This window comes from Salvelinus namaycush, chromosome 21, assembly GCF_016432855.1.
Source record: "Salvelinus namaycush isolate Seneca chromosome 21, SaNama_1.0, whole genome shotgun sequence".
Lineage (NCBI taxonomy): Eukaryota > Metazoa > Chordata > Actinopteri > Salmoniformes > Salmonidae > Salvelinus > Salvelinus namaycush.
The window spans coordinates 55,059,599-55,080,460 of record NC_052327.1 but is presented as its reverse complement, the minus strand read 5'-3'; the positions used below and the strand labels follow the sequence as shown (position 1 = coordinate 55,080,460).

General features: G+C 41.8%; 1 pseudogene; it reads right to left on the bottom strand.

Moving 5' to 3' along the window:
- Positions 1-2,851, bottom strand: part of LOC120065983 — a 40,881-nt pseudogene extending 38,030 nt beyond the window's left edge.
- Positions 2,852-20,862: the final 18,011 nt, after the last annotated feature.

The window sequence follows — 20,862 nt, the reverse complement described above, 5'->3', positions numbered from 1 at the left end:
TTAAAACCTTTTAAACTCTCATCATGTTGTTAAAACCTTTTAAACTCTCATCATGTTGTTAAAACCTTTTAAACTCTCATCATGTTGTTAAAACCTTTTAAACTCTCATCATGTTGTTAAAACCTTTTAAACTCTCATCGTGTTGTTAAAACCTTTTAAACTCTCATCGTGTTGTTAAAACCTTTTAAACTCTCATCATGTTGTTAAAACCTTTTAAACTCTCATCGTGTTGTTAAAACCTTTTAAACTCTCATCGTGTTGTTAAAACCTTTTAAACTCTCATCATGTTGTTAAAACCTTTTAAACTCTCATCATGTTGTTAAAACCTTTTAAACTCTCATCATGTTGTTAATACCTTTTTGTCACGTGTGCTCCCTCTCCAGCCTCTAGGTCACCAGGCTGCTCGTTTAAGGCACACACCTGTCACCATAGTTAAGCGCACCTGCGCGTCATCAGACTCACCTGGACTCCATCACCTCCCTGATTACCTTCCCTATATATGTCACTCCCGTTGGTTCCTTCGTTATTGTTTCTGTTCCTGTGTCATGTCTGTGTATTTTTCGTGGTTCTTGGTTTGTATTATGTTGCGTTTATTTACTGAAACACTCACTCCCTGAACTTGCTTCCCAACTCTCAGCACACATCGTTACAGAATAACGCCTCACCTAAGGGAAGCATCAGGGATGTTTTTTTTTTTTTTTCAGTGGGAGTGATGTTGGGTCCGGGAGGGGCTACAGGCTCTCATGCCTCTGCCAGTTCGCCAGGCTCTCCTGCCTCCGCCAGCTTGTCAGGCTCTCCTGCCTCCGCCGGCTCTCGTGTCTCAGCCGGCTCGTCAGGCTCTCGTGCCTTAGCCAGCTCGTCAGGGTCCCCTGCTTCCACTGGCTCGGCAGGCTCTCGTGCCGCCGCCGGTTGGTCAGGCTCTCGTGCCTCCGCCGGCTCGTCAGGCTCTCGTGTCTCAGCCGGCTCGTCAGGCTCTTATGCCTCAGCCGGATCCCAACAGTTCCTCTAACACTGATGTTCCCACTCTTATCCCAACAGTTCCTCTAACACTAATGTTCCCTACAGTCACTAGCAAACTACAGACCATTTTCATCAGAACCAGAATATTGCAGCAAAGCATCACATTTACATTTGACATTTAGCAGAGACTCTCATCCAGAGTGATTTACAATCCGTGTATTGAACCAAAGCAGCTGAAACAACCACATATCACTGTAGTGTAACAGAAGACGTATGGAAATGAGTCAGCATACTGAACACATACCCAGAAGGAGTCATCTTCATTCCACATGATGACTAACCCCAGCTTGGCTGTGATCTTCACATAGGAAACGGTTCTCTCAATGAAGAAATTAAACTGACCAAATGGTATGGTGACCCTAAGGGGACAAAACTAAGTGTTCATCAGAGGGGAGAGTCGGTATTCCAACAAGGGTCAAAATTGTCCTTTAAAGTATTTTCTTTGTATTTTTCTTCCTCCCCTGTTGAGACTGTACTAGGTAATAATGTCTGTATAGGAGTTCATCAAATGGAATTTCAGCTTGGTAACTTTCATCTGTAAATGCACATCAACTAAACTTCAGAAAAATAGTTTTGCCTCTGAATGCTTTTAGATCACTGATGAACTCACTATTGCCCGTTGAAACTGACATTATGTAGATTATGTTAAAACAGAAAAAAGTTGATCTCAAGATAAGTTAAATGATGATACAACACTGCATCCATTTTTTTTTACTTGTGAATTTTACCTCAAGTCTTTGCACAAAAGTAGCAAGTGAGGTGAAAAATAAAATACTTTCCTTTCTTTTTCCCCCTTACATTTGATAAATGCAATTGAACGAAACAAAAAAAGATGGATCTCTGAATAAAATGAATCCCATTGGATGTAGTTGTGATAACGTAACATTAAGTGATAACAAACCCCATATCATTTACTTCCTGTATTACTATTTATTTTACACATCTAAGAGCCAATGGTTTTACACATCTGAGATCCATTGTTGACTAGACTGGGAACTCACTGTAATCCATTGACGCTGACGTTACCGTTGGCCAGCTCCACGAAGGTTCCATCCAGCTTCAAAGAAACCTTAATAAAAATAATAGTAGGACATTTTATTTGACAGACAACTTTCAGGACCCTCAAGGTCACCTTAAATTAAGATCACAGAGCAATAAAAACAATTAATCAATAGTGCAATTTAAAGCAATTCATCAATAGTGCAATTTAAAAACAAAGAACTGATCAAAAAGGAATACCTTGGTGATGGTGGGCAGCCCATCTACCTCCCCGCGCTGCAACTGAATGTTAAAGGCCTCGTAGCCGCTGCTGCTCTTACACAATGACGACAGCACGTAGTTACAGGTGTAGGGCAGCTGGAAGAAGTCTCCATCGTAGGTTTTGTAGTGGTAGTTACCCCATGTGCTGCAGACCTGCCCGTTATGAGTGGGACTCACTCCTGCTGCATGGGGGGAAATGTACAGTATAGTTGCACCATTCATGTCTGAATATAAGATGTATAATATAACAGTAGAGTAGAATATAGATATTTGAGTATTTGGTGACATATATTCAACAACACAAATTACCTGATAAGATTTGCAGTTTGGAATCATATAGACTCCCAATGGAAGTCATATCTGGAATCATAACTGGAAATAGACAGGGAACAAGTCTTATTTTGCTTCTAACCCAGTTCCTCTTTAGTTCCTAAACTATGCTACATGGGTTATCCTAAAGTGATATTAAATTGTATTTCGTCATATCTTGTCTTGTCTTACCAGTCTCAGAATGTGCAGCAGATAGTCCGAAGACGAGAGCGATCCACGGCTTCACCCATTGGAGTGCCATGATGGTTCTTCTAACGAGTCGTCCTGGTCCACCTGAACAGGTACTCTTCCTGTTCCTACTGATACCGTGAGGCACCTGGTGCCTGCTTTTAAACTGCTACACTCAAGGAAGTACCTACACTCAAGGAAGTACCTTGACGATTCTGTGATACTTGATTCAGTATCTAAGGTTGGTAATGTTTAACGTATTTATCATAATAATCCTTAGATCACTATCAATATTCCTGAGAAGTAGGGTACGTCCCAAATGTGTTCCCTATACAATGAGTGTACATAACATTAAGACTCCAGGTGAAAGCTATGATCCCTTGTTGATGTCACCTGTTAAATACACTTCAATCAGTGTAGATGAAGGGAAGGAGACGGGTTAAAGAAGGATTTTTAAGCCTTGAAATTATTCAAATCAAATGTTGTCACATGCGCCGAATACAACAGGTGTAGACCTTACAGTGAAATGTTTACAGTTTTAAGAAAAATACCCAATTTAAAAAAATAATAAAAGTAACAAATAATTAAAGAGCAGCAGTAAAATAACAATAGTGAGGCTATATACAAGGGGTACTGGTACAGAGTCAATGTGCGGGGCATCGGTGAGTTGAGGTAATTTGTACATGTAGGTAGAGTTATTAAACTGACTATGCATAGATAATAACAGAGAGTAGCAGCAGCGTGAAAGTGTGGGGGGGTGCAAACAGTCTGGGTAGCCATTTGATTAGATGTTCAGGAGTCTTATGGCTTGGGGGTAGAAGCTGTTTAGAAGCCTCTTGGGCCTAGACTTGGCGCTCCGGTACCGCTTGCCGTACGGTAGCAGAGAAAACAGTTTATGACGGAGGTGACGGAGGTCTTTGACAATTTTTTGGGCTTTCCTCTGACACCGCCAAGTATATAGGTCCTGTATGGCAGGAAGGTTGGCCCCAGTGATGTACTGGGCCATACGCACTACCCTCTGTAGCACCTTACAATCAGATGCAGAGCAGTTGCCATACCAGGCCGTGATGCAACCGGTCAGGATGCTCTCGATGGTGCAGCTGTAGAACCTTTTGAGGATCTGGGGACCCATGCCAAATCTTTTCAGTCTCCTGACGGGAATAGTCGTGCCCTATTCACGACTGTCTTGGTGTATTTGGACCATTCTAGTTCGTTGGTGATGTGGACACCAAGGAACTTGAAACTCTCAACCCGCTCCACTACAGCCCCGTCGATGTTAATAGGGGCCTGTTTGGCCCTCCTTTTCCTGTAGTCCACAATCAGCTCCTTTGTCTTGCTCACATTAAGGGAGAGGTTGTTGTTCTGGACCACACTGCCAGGTCTCTGACTTCCCTAAAGGCTGTCTCATCGTTATTAGTAATCAGGCCTAATGATGGTGTTGGAGTCATTTGGCCACGCAGTCCTGGGTGAACAGAGTGTACCGGAGGGGACGAAGTGCACAACTCTGAGGGGCCCCGGTGTTGAGGATCAGCGTGGCAGACGTGTTGTTGCCTACCCTTACCACCTTGGGGTGGCCCGTCAGGAAGTCCAGGATCCAGTTGCAGAGGGAGGTGTTTAGTCCCAGGATCCTTAGCTTAGTGATGAGCTTTGAGGGCACTATGGTGTTGAACGCTGAGCTGTAGTCAACGAATAGCATTCTCACAGGTGTTTTTATTTGGCACCCAAGTTATCTGAGCAATAAATAAATAAAGATTATAGCATATTTCATTGTTGGACATAAAAAAACACCAGGAAATCAGCTTTTTCCGCATTTTGTTAGGTTGCTATTTATTTATTTATTCTAAAATGTAATAAATAAATGTTTTCCCTCAACAATCTACACACAATACCCTATAATGACAAAGCAAAAACCACATTTATTTTATTAAATTTTATTAAAAATAAAAAACAGAAATGTTATGCCATAGACGTGTTTGAGTGGTTACGTTTCTCCAGCCCTATCCCTCAGGTTTTATAGCAAACCAAGTGACGGGGCTGTCGTTTAGTTCTTTTTCAAATGAAGGAGTGGGCCTGTGTATGACTAATGGATGATGCGCTGTCCATCTGTTTATGCTGATTGTATGGTTTTAACTGGTTTTTAATACATTGTATGACATCACATTTTATGTACGTTCTGCATATGTGCAAAGATGTTCAAATAAACCTTTCAAACCTGATGAGATCAACTTGTTTGAACTTCAGTGTTTTACAACTTCAATTGTGGTTTACTACTTGTCATGTTTCATGGCCTGTTCTTGGAAAAGGGGGATGAAAGTTTGTGTTAGTCTTATTATGGACACAGTCTGCTTCACAGCCAGGACTCACCACTGGACCACAGCCAGGACTCACCACTGGAACACAAAGTTATAGGATCAATCCCAAACGGCACCCTACTCACTAGCCCCCATAGGGCTCTGGTCAGAAGTAGTGCACCATATAGGGTTCTATTTGGGATGCAAGCATAGATATCCTACAGCTATTCAAGGTGGTTTTAGGTTGTAGGACATTCTTGAACGTCAACCCATCCACCCAAGCATTGCTAAGTACTCAGATCTCTAATGAAGCATTAAATCATACAGGATACGACCAAATATTAACTTAATAACTTATTTACAAATCCTCATCAGCTTTTGGTGACCATACTACACAGTCACGCAGTGTTCAATTATAATTCACTGATATATGGATGTATGTTGTGTTAGAACAGAGTAGAGATACTTCAAATAGATTAGAGATACTTCAAATCGAGTAGTGATACTTCAGATAGAACATAGTAGTAGTATTTCAGATAGAACAGAGTAGTGATTCTTCAAATAGAGTAGTGATTCTTCAAATAGAGTAGTGATACTTCAGACAGAACAGAGTAGTGATACTTCAGATAGAACAGTGATACTTCAGATAGAGTAGTGATACTTCAGAAAGAACAGAGTAGTGATACTTCAGATAGAACAGAGTAGTGATACTTCAAATAGAGTAGTGATACTTCAGAAAGAACAGAGTAGTGATACTTCAGATAGAACAGAGTAGTGATACTTCAAATAGAGTAGTGATACTTCAGAAAGAACAGAGTAGTGATACTTCAGATAGAACAGAGTAGTGATACTTCAAATAGAGTAGTGATACTTCAGAAAGAACAGAGTAGTGATACTTCAGATAGAACAGAGTAGTGATACTTCAAATAGAGTAGTGATACTTCAGATAGAACACAGTAGTGATACTTCAGATAGAACAGAGTAGTGATACTTCATATAGAACAGAGTAGTGATACTTCATATAGAACAGAGTAGTGATACTTCAGATAGAACAGAGTAGTGATACTTTAGATAGAACAGAGTAGTGATACTTCAGATAGAACAGAGTAGTGATACTTCAGATAGAACAGAGTAGTGATACTTCAGATAGAACAGAGTAGTGATACTTCAGATAGAACAGAGTAGTGATACTTCAGATAGAACAGAGTAGTGATACTTCAGATAGAACAGAGTAGTGATACTTCAGATAGAGTAGTGATACTTCATATAGAACAGAGTAGTGATACTTCAGACAGAACAGAGTAGTGATACTTCAGATAGAACACAGTAGTGATACTTCAGATAGAACACAGTAGTGATACTTCAGATAGAACAGAGTAGTGATACTTCAGATAGAACAGAGTAGTGATACTTCAGATAGAACAGAGTAGTGATACTTCAGATAGAACAGAGTAGTGATACTTCAGATAGAACAGAGTAGTGATACTTCAGATAGAACAGAGTAGTGATACTTCAGATAGAACAGAGTAGTGATACTTCAGATAGAACAGAGTAGTGATACTTCAGATAGAACAGAGTAGTGATACTTCAGATAGAACAGAGTAGTGATACTTCAGATAGAACAGAGTAGTGATACTTCAGATAGAGCAGAGTAGTGATACTTCAGATAGAGCAGAGTAGTGATACTTCAGATAGAACAGAGTAGTGATACTTCAGATAGAACAGAGTAGTGATACTTCAGATAGAACAGAGTAGTGATACTTCAGACAGAACAGAGTAGTGATACTTCAGATAAAGTAGTGATACTTCAGATAGAGTAGTGATACTTCAAATAGAACAGAGTAGCGATACTTCAGATAGAACAGAGTAGTGATACTTCAGATAGAACAGAGTAGTGATACTTCAGATAGAACAGAGTAGTGATACCTGGTATTGTAGGGAAACACATCATTATACATGATCCATCTCAATATAACATGAACAATATCTGCTATTGGAGGGAAACACACCATTATACCAGTGGTGTAAAGTACTTAACCTCTTATGGCTGCAAGGGCAGTATTGAGTAGCTTGGACTAAAAGGTGCCCAGAGGTGCCCAGAGTAAACTGCCTGCTCCTCAGTCCCAGTTGGTTATTTATGCATATTATTATTAGTATTGGATAGAAAACACTCTGAAGTTTCTAAACCTGTTTGAATGATGTCTGTGAGTATAACAGAACTCATATGGCAGGCAAAAACCTGAGAAAAAAAATCCAACCAGGAAGTGGGAAATCTGAGGTTTGTAGGTTCTCAACTCATCGCCTATCAAAAACACAGTGGGGTATGGGTCAGTTTGCACTTTCTATGGCTTCCACTAGATGTCAACAGTCTGTAGAACCTTGTCTGATGATGAGTATTTCTGTTATTTCCTCTCTGCAATTTCTTCGGATATTTTGGAGGCATTTCTGAACATGGCGCCAATGTAAACTGAGGTTTTTGGATATAAATATGAACTTTATCGAACAAAACACACATGTATTGTGTAACATGAAGTCCTATGAGTGTCATCTGATGAAGATCATCAAAGGTTAGTGATTCATTTTATCTCTATTTCTGCTTTTTGTGACTCCTGTCTTTGGCTGGAAAAATGGCTGTGTTTTGCTGTGATTTTGCGGTGACATAACATAATAGTTTGTGATGCTTTCGCTGTAAAGCCTTTTTGAAATCGGACACTGGTGGGATTAACAAGAAGTGTATCTTTAAAATGGTGTGAAATACTTCTATGTCTGAGGAATTTTAATTATGAGATTTTTATTGTTTGAATTTGGGCCCTGCACTTTACTGGCTGTTGTCATATCGATCCCGTTAACGGGATTGCAGCCATAAGATTAACCTGTTTGGGCTGCAAGGGCAGTATTGAGTAGCCAGATAAAAGGTGCCCATTTCAAACGGCCTCGTACTCAATTCTTGCTCGTACAATATGCATATTATTATTACTATTGGATGGAAAACACTCTCTAGTTTCTAAAACCGTTTGAATTATATCTGTGAGTAAAACAGAACTCATTTGGCACAAACTTCCTGACCAGGAAGTGGAAAGTCTGAAATCGAGGCTCTGTTCTGGGTCCTGCCTATAAATGGGCATGATACGTATTAGTATACATGCACCTCATACACCTTCCCCTGGATGTCAAGAGGCGGTGAGAGAAGAAATGGGGTGTTTATCTTGGTCTGAAGTGGAATACAAGCTCTTTGTATGACGTGTCACCCATTTCCTGTTTTCAGGAAGGCGCGAGAAGGAACCTGGATTTGCCAACTGTTTAGCTGCCGTTATGGACGACTAATATCTCCGGCTTTGATTTTATTTGATACATGTGACCATATCATCGTAAAGTATGTTTTTTCAATATAGTTTAATCAGATTATTGAAATTTTTTCGGGAGTTTTGCTGTGTTCCTTTCTCTGAGTTTGTTGACGATGGAGAGATTCGTGCCACTTGGCTAGTGTGCTTGCTAAATCGAGAGGGAAAGAGGCCGTTCTAAATCCAAACAACGATTGTTCTTGACAAAGGACCCCTTGTCCAACATTCTGATGAAAGATCAGCAAAAGTAGGAAACATTTTATGATGCTATTTCATATATCTGTCGTACATGTGAACTAGTCGTCGGCGCCCAGCTTTTGGGTACTCTAGCTATACCGAAGCTAGATGTCGTAATGAAGTTATTTTTAGAATTCTAACACGGCGATTTCATTAAGAACTAATGGATCTATCATTTCCTATACAACATGTATTTTTTAGTTATGTTTATGAATAGCTATTTGGTCAGAATATGTGTGTCAGAAAAAGTGTCAGAAAAATATCCGGACGTTGTGGGAAAAAGTAGCTACGTTAGCACAATGTATAACCACTGATTTCAGCTCTAAATATACACATTATACCTGAAATATGGTCCCGGATCCGGGTTTGTGACTCGTTAGAGGTTAACAAGTCCAATACAGCAAATGAAAGGTACACATCTTGTGAATCCAGCCAACATGTCCAATTTGTAAAATGTTTTACAGCGAAAACAGCACGTATATTTATGTTAGCTCACCACCAAATACAAAAAAGGACAGACATTTTTCACAGCACAGGTAGCATGCACAAAACCAACCTAACTAACCAAGAACCAACCAAACTAACCAACAAACAACTTCATCAGATGACAGTCTTATAACATTTTATTCAATAAATCTGTTTTGTTGGAAAAATGTGGATATTTCAGGTATAAATCATAGTTTACATTGCAGCTACAATCAGAAATTGCACCGAAAGCAGACAGAATAATTACAGACACCAACGTCAAATACCTAAATACTCATCATAAAACATTTCTGAAAATACATAGTGTACAGCAAATGAAAGACAGGCATCTTGTGATTCCAGCCAATATTTCCGATTTCTTAAGTGTTTTACAGCGAAAACACAATATAGCATTATATTAGCTTACCACAATAGCCAGAAACACAAACCATTTCCCAGTAGCAAAAGTTAGCGATCGTGACAAACCAGCAAAAGATATATAATTTTTGACTAACCTTGATAAGCTTCATCAGATGACAGTCCTATAACATCAGGTTATACATACACTTATGTTTTGTTCAAAAATGTGCATATTTAGAGCTGAAATCAGTGGTTATACATTTTGCTAAGGTAGCATCTTTTTCCCACAACGTCCGGATATTTTTCTGACACTTTTTCTGACACACATATTCTGACCAAATAGCTATTCATAAACATAACTAAAAAATACATGTTGTATAGGAAATGATAGATACACTAGTTCTTAACCTGTTAAGGCTAGGGGGTGCTGTTGTCACTATTTATGGAAATCGTGTAATTTTTGAAACGGCTTCCTACAAACTTCTTGATCGTACAATATGCATATTATTATTATTATTGGATAGAAAACAGTCTATAGTTTCTATAGCCGTTGAAATTTTGTCTCTAAGTGGAACAGAACTCATTCTACAGCAATTTCCCTGACATGGAGTCAGATTTCACACATTTTGGCCCCTGTTCTGGAGTCAGTTTTAAGGCCACTGTTATTCCTATGAGTATACGGACACTGCTTACGTCTTCCCCTGGATGCCTTTACGTGATGACGCTTTGAACGGTATCGATTGCCCAATCACAGCCACTATAAATGAAAAAATCCTGTAGGTAGGACCTCTTTTCTAGGTGCGTCATGCGCGCGGAGGATACCGACCTACTGTTTTTCCAAGCATTAGTGTAGCCTGTTATATTTCTCCGGTCATATTTTTACTCGTTATAGGAGTTAAAAACATCATAAGGTAGTTAATTTAAAGCGTTTTATAGCAATTTATATCCGTTTAGTGCGATTTTGGGACATTTATTTCTGAGCCACTGTGAATCTCTGGGCACCGTTCCAGTTCATGCCGAACGCAATGTGCATTTCTGCATGGCAAGAGGACAGCTTTCGACCAAAAGACGATTAGACCCAAGAAAGGATTCTTTGCCCAAGATTCTGATGGAAGAACAGCTCAAAGTAGGAACAATTTATTATGATAAATCGTGTTTCTGTCGAAAAATGTTAGTGGCTTAGGACGCCATCTTTTTTGACGTAGCTTCGCTTGGCGCAAACTGTATTGAAAAGTAAGGATAATTTAAAAAATGTAATTCCGCGATTGTATTAAGAATTAAATTGTCTATCAATCGCTGTCCACCCTATATTTTTTAGTCACGTTTATGAGTATTTATGTATACGACTAGATCACTGTCTAATATGGCGCACGGCATTTTCTGACCAGCTCGGCTACTTTTCTCATTGTATAACCACGATTTTGGTGGCTAAATATCCACATTTTCGAACAAACTGTATATGTATGTTGTAATATGATGTTACAGGAGTGTCATCTGAAGAATTCTGAGAAGGTTAGTGAAAAAATTAATATCTTTTGGCGATGTTGACGTTATCGCGCTCTTTGGCTAGAATCAATGCTGGGGTAACGTTTGCATATGTGGTATGCTAATATAACGATTTATTGTGTTTTCGCTGTAAGACACTTAGAAAATCTGAAATATTGTCTGTATTCACAGGATCTGTGTCTTTCGATTAGTGTATGCTGTGTATTTTTACGAAATGTTTTATGATTAGTAATTAGGTAAGACACGTTGCTCTATCTATTTATTCTAGTCGATTTGTGACGGTGGGTGCAATTGTAAACTATGATATCTACCTGAAATATTCACATTTTTCTAACAAAACCTATCCTATACCATAAATATGTTATCAGACTGTCATCTGAGGAGGTTTTTTCTTGGTTAGTGGCTATCAATATCTTAGTTTAGCCGAATTGGTGATAGCTAGTGGTGTTGGTGGACAAAGAAAAAATGGTCTCTTTTGCTAAGGTGTTTACCTAATAGATTTACATATTGTGTCTTCCCTGTAAAACATTTTAAAAATCGGACATGTTGGCTGGATTCACACGATCTGTATCTTTCATTAGCTGTATTGGACTTGTTAATGTGTGAAAGTTAAATATTTTAAAAAATATATTTTTTTTGAATTTCGCGCCCTGGCTTTTCAGTGGGGGGGGGGGGGGTGCCGCTAGCGGCACCCCAGTCCTAGACAGGTTAACCTCTAACGCCTCACAAACCCGGATCCGGGAGCACCCCCATCAAAAAAAGCTGACTAGCATAGCCTAGCCTCAAGCCACAGGGATATCATATAATAAAATGTTCATGAAATCACAAGTCCAAGACACCAAATGAAAGATACACATCTTGTGAATCAAGCCATCATTTCTGATTTTTAAAATGTTTTACAGGGAAGACACAATATGTAAATCTATTAGCTAACCACGTTAGCAAAAGACACCACTTCTTTACTCCACCATTTTTTTACTCCATCAGTAGCTATCACAAATTCGACCAAATAAAGATATAAATAGCCACTAACCAAGAAACAACCTCATCAGATGACAGTCTGATAACATATTTATTGTATAGCATAGGTTTTGTTAGAAAAATGTGCATATTTCAGGTATAAATCAGAGTTTACCATTGCAGCCACCATCACAACTCTCACCAAAGCGACTAGAATAACTACAGAGACCATCGTGTATTAGCTAATTACTCATCATAAAACATTTCTTAAAAATACACAGCGTACAGCAGATGAAAGACACAGATCTTGGGAATCCAGACAATATTTCAGATTTTCTAAGTGTTTTACAGCGAAAACACAATATAGCGTTATATTAGCTTACCACAATAGCAAACATCACAACAGCATTGATTCAAGGCAAAAATAGCAATAACGTATAAACCACCAAAATATATTAATTTTTTCACTAACCTTCTCAGAATTCTTCAGATGACAGTCCTATAACATCATATTACACAATGCATATAGAGTTTGTTCGAAAATGTGCATATTTAGCGGCACAAATCGTGCTTATACAATGAGAATAGTGTCCAAAACCTCAAGCAATCTGTCCGGCGCCATCTTGGAGAGGCACCTATTATAATCGAAAACTATTCATAAACTTGACTAAAAAAATACAGGTTGGACAGCAATTGAAAGACAAATTAGTTCTTAATGCAATCGCTGGGTTACATTTTTAAAATTAACGTTACTTCAAGCATACAGCGTGCGCTAAAGCGAGACCACACCATAATTCATGGCGGAATTATTATTTGACATTTGTCAACATAAGTACGAATTAACAGCATAAAGACTGCTTACTATTTGTTGAGCTTCCATCAGAATCTTGGGCAAGGTGTCCTTTCTCCAGAACAATCGTCTTTTGGCTGAAAGATGTCCTCTTGTCCTGTCAAATTAGCCGCTAACGTTAGCCACCCACTGGAGAGGAGTCCAACTCGTGAAAGCGCGTCACAAAGAAATCCAGGAAAATCGCAATAAACTGATATAAACTGCTATAAATTGGTTTAAATTAACTACCTTATGATGTCTTTAACAACTATAACGAATAAAAACATGACCGGAGATACAGAACTGCTAAAACGAAAGCTTTGCAGGAGGCCATAGTGATGTCCCTGATGCGCCAGGCGCACCGTTGAAAAGGACGGTACTTCCGTTCCACGGTCTTATATAAGGCCCAGATTGCGCAATCGACTCCATTCAAATTCTCCCCGCTTACTGACATCTAGAGGAAGGCGTATGCAGTGCATGTAGCCCGATGGCTTACATGGGGACTTATAAACTGGCCTCAGAACAGGGACCTCGATTTCTGAAATCTCACTCCCTGACAGGAAATGTGCTGCAGAATGAGTTCTGTTTCACTCAGAGAAATAATTCAAACGGTTTTAGAAACTAGAGAGTGTTTTCTACCCAATAGTAATAATAATATGCATATTGTACGAGCAGGAATTGAGTACGAGGCAGTTTAATTTGGGAACTCATTTTTACAAAGTCGAAATGGCGCCCCCCTAGTGTCAAGAAGTTAATGCAATCGCCGTGTTAGAATTCTAAAAATAACTTCATTACGACATCCAGCTTAGGTATAGCGAGAGAGTACCCAAACTCTGGGCGCAAACGACTAGTTCACATGTACGACAGATATATATTAAATAGCATCATAAAATGGGTCCTACTTTTGCTGATCTTTCATCAGAATGTTGTACAAGGGGTCCTTTGTCGGGAACAATCGTTGTTTGGATTTAGAACGGCCTTTTTCCCTCTCGATTTAGCAAGCATACTTGCCAAGTGGCACGAATCTCTCCATGTCAACAAACGGAAGAGAACGGAACACGGCAAAACTCCCGAAAAAATTTCAATAATCTGATTAAACTATATTGAAAAAACATACTTTACGATGATATTGTCACATGTATCAAATAAAATCAAAGCCGGAGATATTAGTCGTCCATAACGGCAGCTTATCAGAAGGCAAATCCAGGTCCCTGCTCGCACTCTCCAGAAAGCAGGAAACTGGTGACACGTCATGCCAAGAGCTATAATTCGAGGCCAGATCAAGTTACACACTCCATTTCTTCTCTCACTCATTGTCGACATCTAGTGGAAGACGTATGAAGTGCATCTAAACTTTTAAATATCAAGGACTTTAATAGGCAGCCCCTAGAAGAGAGCATCGATTTCAGATTTTCCCCTTCCTGTCAGGAAGTTTGCTGCAAAAGGAGTTCTGTTTTACTCACAGATATAATTCAAACGGTTTTAGAAACTAGAGAGTGTTTTCTATCCAATAGTAATAATATGCATATTGTACGAACAAGAATTGAGTACGAGGCCGTTTGAAATGGGCACCTTTTATCCGGCTACTCAATACTGCCACTGCAGCCCAAACAGGTTAAAACTCAGGATTCTGTAAAAGCATACCCCAATCAGGATATGTGTTTACTTATAGCTTCCTGTGCCAACCGGAAGTGCCTTAAAATTGGGTCATAGGTGCTGTTTCGAAGGGTTAAAAAGTCAGATCTTTCCAAAACTTTAAATGTGTGATTAGGCAACCCTCATGAACTGTAAATCAGTCATGTCTCCCATAAAATTTCCAAGAAAAACTCACACACACACACAGCTCACACACACAATAGGAGGGAGGGACACAGTTTGGGGTGTAGAGACAGACAGAGCCTGCAATAGTTAGTTATCTTTGTTCGACCTTTTAAAGAACTGTCAGACCTAGAGTTCTGAAACTTTAGAAACCTGTTCTAGAGCTCAAGTTGATAGTGCGTGGTGAGTTATGTGGCTCTAGAAGGTTCTCGGACCGAGAAACAGCCTCGTACATTTGCAATAACTTCAATTCATATTGACCATTACGAAAATGACGACATTTAGAAAAGTCCCAGAGTCGCAAGACTAGGTGCATTGAAACCATCTCGGCCCATAGAGACGGATCTCAACGTTTTTGTCCGATAGCTCATTCAAGGACCCCGTAGCAAGGCATGGAAAAAGGTGGATTTTCAGCCCCAATTAAGGTCTTGTTCAGGCACCGAATTAACTATCGAGCCGAAACTTGGGATTCGAGGTCGCCTCACATAGGCCTACACATAATGTCAGAACTGGACCCGCAGCTAGAACGTAAGTACGTGTTATTTGTTTTTGTTATGGTTTAAATAGAAGGCGCTGTGAATTTTGGGCCTGCTCTGAAATATGTGATAGTTGGCTTCAAAACGAGTTGGAAAAAGTGGGTGTGGTGTCTGTTTGTATCAGTTTGGTGCCTGAAAATATCTAATTGACTGATGGACACTGACTTGCTAGTTGACTTTTGTACATTTGCAATATGTTTAAACAGTGAGGTACCATCACCAAAATGGCATTCTGAAATCAACACCAACGAGCAATGGAGAGGAACCACTATCACTGCCCGGTCACCCCGAGTTCATCAGGCCAGTCAATTTTGCATTTCTGCAGTATTTTTGAGCATGTCAAATTCGTGATGGTATATGCCCATTGAAACATATTGCAAATGCACAGTACATTTGCAATTTGATTCAACAGTGAAAAACATCACCAAATGGACAAGATGAAATCAACACAACGAGCGATAGAGAGGACCACTATCACTGCCCGGCCATCCCGAGTTCATCAGGCCAGTCAATTTTGCATTTCTGCAGTATTTTTGAGCATGTCAAATTCGTAATGGTATATGCCCATTGAAACATATTGCAAATGCACGTACATTGAATCCCAGTCATATGTTTCATGTTTCATGTTTTGGGTTACCAGGCGTGATTTTTCAAAAACGGTTTTAAATGCTTTTAGGGGGCATCCAGACTTCCATGTCCGCTATGGGAGCAATATACTATGGCCTCAAGTCAATGGGTGCCAGCCTGAGTGATTTATGGAGGTTTTAAAAAATGGATGTCTGTACATTTGCAATATGATTCAACAGTGAAAAACATCACCAAATGGACATGATGAAATCAACACAACGAGTGATGGAGAGGAACCACTATCACTGCCCGGCCATCCCGAGTTCATCGTGTCAGTCACTTTTGCATTTCTGCAGTATTTTTAAGCATGTCAAATTCGTGATTGTAAATGCCCATTGAAACATATTGCAAATGCACAGCCGTGCACCTGGTGATTACAATGCCTTTAGTGGGGAGCAAGGGGTCAACGGTTGGGTAGGGAGCACCCCCCACCCGTGCCCATCCAATAAGGGGCACCCTTTGTCATTTTTGAAGTTTTTTTTTTTAATTGTTATTTTCGACTTTTGACTTCCTATGAAATCATATTGCAAATGTACAAAACATATGCCTTATGGACAAGTAAAAAATAATAATAAAAATAATTATGATAATAACTTTTGACAAAAGTATGTTCATACAGTTCTTATATATGTGTAATTGACATAAAAATCTAAAGAATTTCAAAAAACGGTACAGAAAGCACTTTTTTAAGGGGGTGATACGTTTTTGACTTTTGACTTCCTATGAAATCATATTGCAAATGTACAAAACATATGCCTTAAAGTGCTTTCTGGACCGTTTTTTGAAATTCTTTCGATTTGTATGTCCTTTACACATGTATAAGAACTGGATGAACATACTTTTGTCAAATTTATTATCATAATTTTTTTTACATTTTTACTTGTACAAAAGGCATATGTTTTGTACATTTGCAATATAATTTCATAGGAAGTCAGTTTAATCAGTTTATCAGTTTATTCAACGTTTATTGGGACTTTTGGAGTTTTCCGTTCTTTGCGCCAAGAGAGGATGGGAATGTTAGCAACCTTGGCTAGCATTGTGGCGCGAATTCGACAGAAGAAATGGACATTCTAAAACCAAACAACGATTTATTCTGGAAATAGGACTCCTTGTACAGTATTCTGATGGAAGCTCAGCAAAAGTAAGAAAACATTTATGATGTTATTTCATATTTCTGTGTAAAATGTTGACTCCTATTCTCCGCCGTGTTGGTGAGTGCTGTCTCACAATAACGCAAGCTGTATGTTATGGTAAAGTTATTTTAAAAAATCTAACACAGCGGTTGCATTAAGAACCAGTGTATCTTTCATTTGCCATATGTAACGGCATTCCTCCTCCTCATACGAAGAGGAGGAGTAGTGATTCGACCAAAGTGCAGCGGGGTGTGAATTCATAATGATTTATTAGACAAACGACGAAACACAAAATAACACTTTAGAAAACAAAATAACAAAACGAACTAAACAGACCTAAACTTACGAACTTACATGAAACGAAGAACACACGAACAGGAACAGACAAACCGAAACAGTCCCGTGTGGTAACATGTACTGACACGGAAGACAACCACCCACAACAAACAATGTGAAACAACCTACCTTAATATGACTCTCAATCAGAGGAAACGCCAAACACCTGCCTCTAATTGAGAGCCATACCAGGCAACCCATTAACCCAACATAGAAAACACATAACATAGACTACCCACCCAAAACTCACGCCCTGACCAATTAAACACATACCAAACAACAGAAAACAGGTCAGGAACGTGACAGAACCCCCCCCCTCAAGGTGCGAACTCCGGGCGCACCCCTACAACTCAAGGGGAGGGTCTGGGTGGGCATCTGTCCGCGGTGGCGGCTCCGGCGGTGGACGAGGACACCACTCCACCACTGTCTTTGTCCCTCTCCTTCGCGTCCTTTGAGTGGCGACCCTCGCCCCCGACCATGGTCCAGGAACCTTCACTAAGGCCCCTCCTACATAGAGGAGACAGCTCAGGACAGAGAGGTAGCTCAGGACAGAGAGGTAGCTCAGGACAGAGAGGTAGCTCAGGACAGAAAGGTAGCTCAGGACAGAGAGGTAGCTCCGGACAGAGAGGTAGCTCCGGACAGAGAGGTAGCTTAGGACAGAGGGACAACTCTGTACTAATGGCCGCTCCGGACTGGGTGGCAGCTCCGGACTGGGTGGCAGCTCCGGACTGGGTGGCAGCTCCGGACTGGGTGGCAGCTCCGGACTGGGTGGCCGCTCCGGACTGAGTGGCAGCTCCGGACTGAGTGGCAGCTCCGGACTGAGTGGCAGCTCATGACTGTAGGGCAGCTCATGACTGTAGGGCAGCTCATGACTGTAGGGCAGCTCATGACTGTAGGGCAGCTCATGACTGTAGGGCAGCTCATGACTGTAGGGCAGCTCATGACTGGCGGGCAGCTCATAACTGGAGGGCAGCTCATGACTGGAGGGCAGCTCATGACTGGAGGGCAGCTCATGACTGGAGGGCAGCTCATGACTGGAGGGCAGCTCATGACTGTAGGGCAGCTCATGACTGTAGGGCAGCTCATGACTGTAGGGCAGCTCATGACTGTCTGGCGGTTCTGGCAGCTCCTGACTGGCTGGCGGCTCTGGCAGCTCCTGACTGGCTGGCGGCTCTGGCAGCTCCTGACTGGCTGGCGGCTCTGGCGGCTCCTGACTGACGGACGGCTCTAGCGGCTCCTGACTGACGGACGGCTCTAATGGCTCGGGACAGACGGGCGGCTCTAATGGCTCGTGGCAGACGGATGGCTCAGAAGGCGCTGGGCAGACGGATGGCTCAGAAGGCGCTGGGCAGACGGATGGCTCAGAAGGCGCTGGGCAGACGGATGGCTCAGACGGCGCTGGACAGACGGATGGCTCAGACGGCGCTGGACAGACGGATGGCTCAGACGGCGCTGGACAGACGGATGGCTCAGACGGCGCTGGGCAGACGGATGGCTCAGACGGCGCTGGGCAGACAGATGGCTCAGACGGCGCTGGGCAGACAGATGGCTCAGACGGTGCTGGGCAGACAGATGGCTCAGACGGTGCTGGACAGACGAGCAGTACAGGCGGCGTTGGGCAGACAGCCGACTCTGACCTGCTGAGGCCCACAGTAGGCCTGGTGCGTGGTGCCGGAACTGGTGGTACCGGACTGGAGACACGTACCTCAAGGCTAGTGCGGGGAGCAGGAACAGTGCACACTGGACTCTCGATGCGCACTATAGGCCTGGTGCGTGGTACCAGAACTGGAGGTACCGGGCTGAGGGCACGCACCTCAGGGCGAGTGCGGGGAGAAGGAACAGTGCGTACAGGGCTCTGGAGACGCACAGGAGGCTTGATGCGTGGTGCCGAAACTGGAGGCACTGAGCTTGAGACACGCACCACAGGGAGAGTGCGTGGAGGAGGAACAGGGCTCTGGAGACGCACTGGAAGCCTGGTGCGTGGTGTAGGCACTGGTGGTACTGAGCTGGGGCGGGAAGGTGGCGCCGGATATACCGGACCGTGTAGGCGTACTGGCTCCCTTGAGCACTGAACCTGCCCAACCTTACCTGGTTGTATGCTCCCCGTCGCCTGACCAGTGCGGGGAGGTGGAATAACCCGCACCGGGCTATGTAGGCGAACCGGGGACACCATGCGTAAGGCTGGTGCCATGTAAGCCGGCCCAAGGAGACGTACTGGTGGCCAGATATGTAGAGCCGGCTTCATGGCACTTGGCTCAATGCTCAATCTAGCCCTACCAGTGCGGGGAGGTGGAATAACCCGCACCGGGCTATGCACACGTACAGGAGACACCGTGCGCTCTACTGCGTAACACGGTGTCTGCCCGTACTCCCGCTCTCCACGGTTAGCCTGGGAAGTGGGCGCAGGTCTCCTACCTGCCCTAGACCCACTACCTCTTAGCCCCCCCCCAAGAAATTTTTGGGTTGTACTTGCGGGCTTTTCAGGCTTCTGTGCTAGACGCGTCCCCTCATAACGCCGGTTCCTCTCTCCGGTTTCCTCCGCTCTCCGAGCTGCCTCCAGCTGTTCCCATGGGCGGCGATTCACTTCAACTTTAGCCCATGGTCCTTTTCCTTCCATGATTTCCTCCCAAGACCAGAAATCCTGCTTCGTGCGCTGTCCGTTAACCCGCTGCTTGATCCGGGTTTGGTGGGTGGTTCTGTAACGGCATTCCTCCTCCTCATACGAAGAGGAGGAGTAGTGATTCGACCAAAGTGCAGCGGGGTGTGAATTCATAATGATTTATTAGACAAACGACGAAACACAAAATAACACTTTAGAAAACAAAATAACAAAACGAACTAAACAGACCTAAACTTACGAACTTACATGAAACGAAGAACACACGAACAGGAACAGACAAACCGAAACAGTCCCGTGTGGTAACATGTACTGACACGGAAGACAACCACCCACAACAAACAATGTGAAACAACCTACCTTAATATGACTCTCAATCAGAGGAAACGCCAAACACCTGCCTCTAATTGAGAGCCATACCAGGCAACCCATTAATCCAACATAGAAAACACATAACATAGACTACCCACCCAAAACTCACGCCCTGACCAATTAAACACATACCAAACAACAGAAAACAGGTCAGGAACGTGACACCATACAACAAGTATTTTCATGTAAAGTTTATGATGAGTTCTTTGGTCAGATTAGGTGAGTGTCCAAAATATCTCCGGACATTCTGGGGAAATGTTGCTACGTATTCACAATGTATAACCATGATTTGCAGCTCTAAATATGCGCATTTTCGAACAAAACATAAATGTATTGTTTAAGAACCAGTGTATCTTTCATTTGCCATACAACAAGTATTTTTATGTAAAGTTTATGATGAGTTCTTTGGTCAGATAAGGTGAGTGTCCAAAATAGCTCCGGACATTCTGGTGAATCGATGCTACGTATTCACAATGTATAACCACTGTTTGCAGCTCTAAATATGCACATTTTCGAACAAAACATAAGAGTATTGTATAACCTGATTTTAAAAGACTGTCATCTGATGAAGTTGGTCAAGGTTAGTGATTAATTTTATATATTTAGCTGGTTTTTGCGAAAGCTATCTATGCGGTGAATAAATGCGGTTGTGTGTT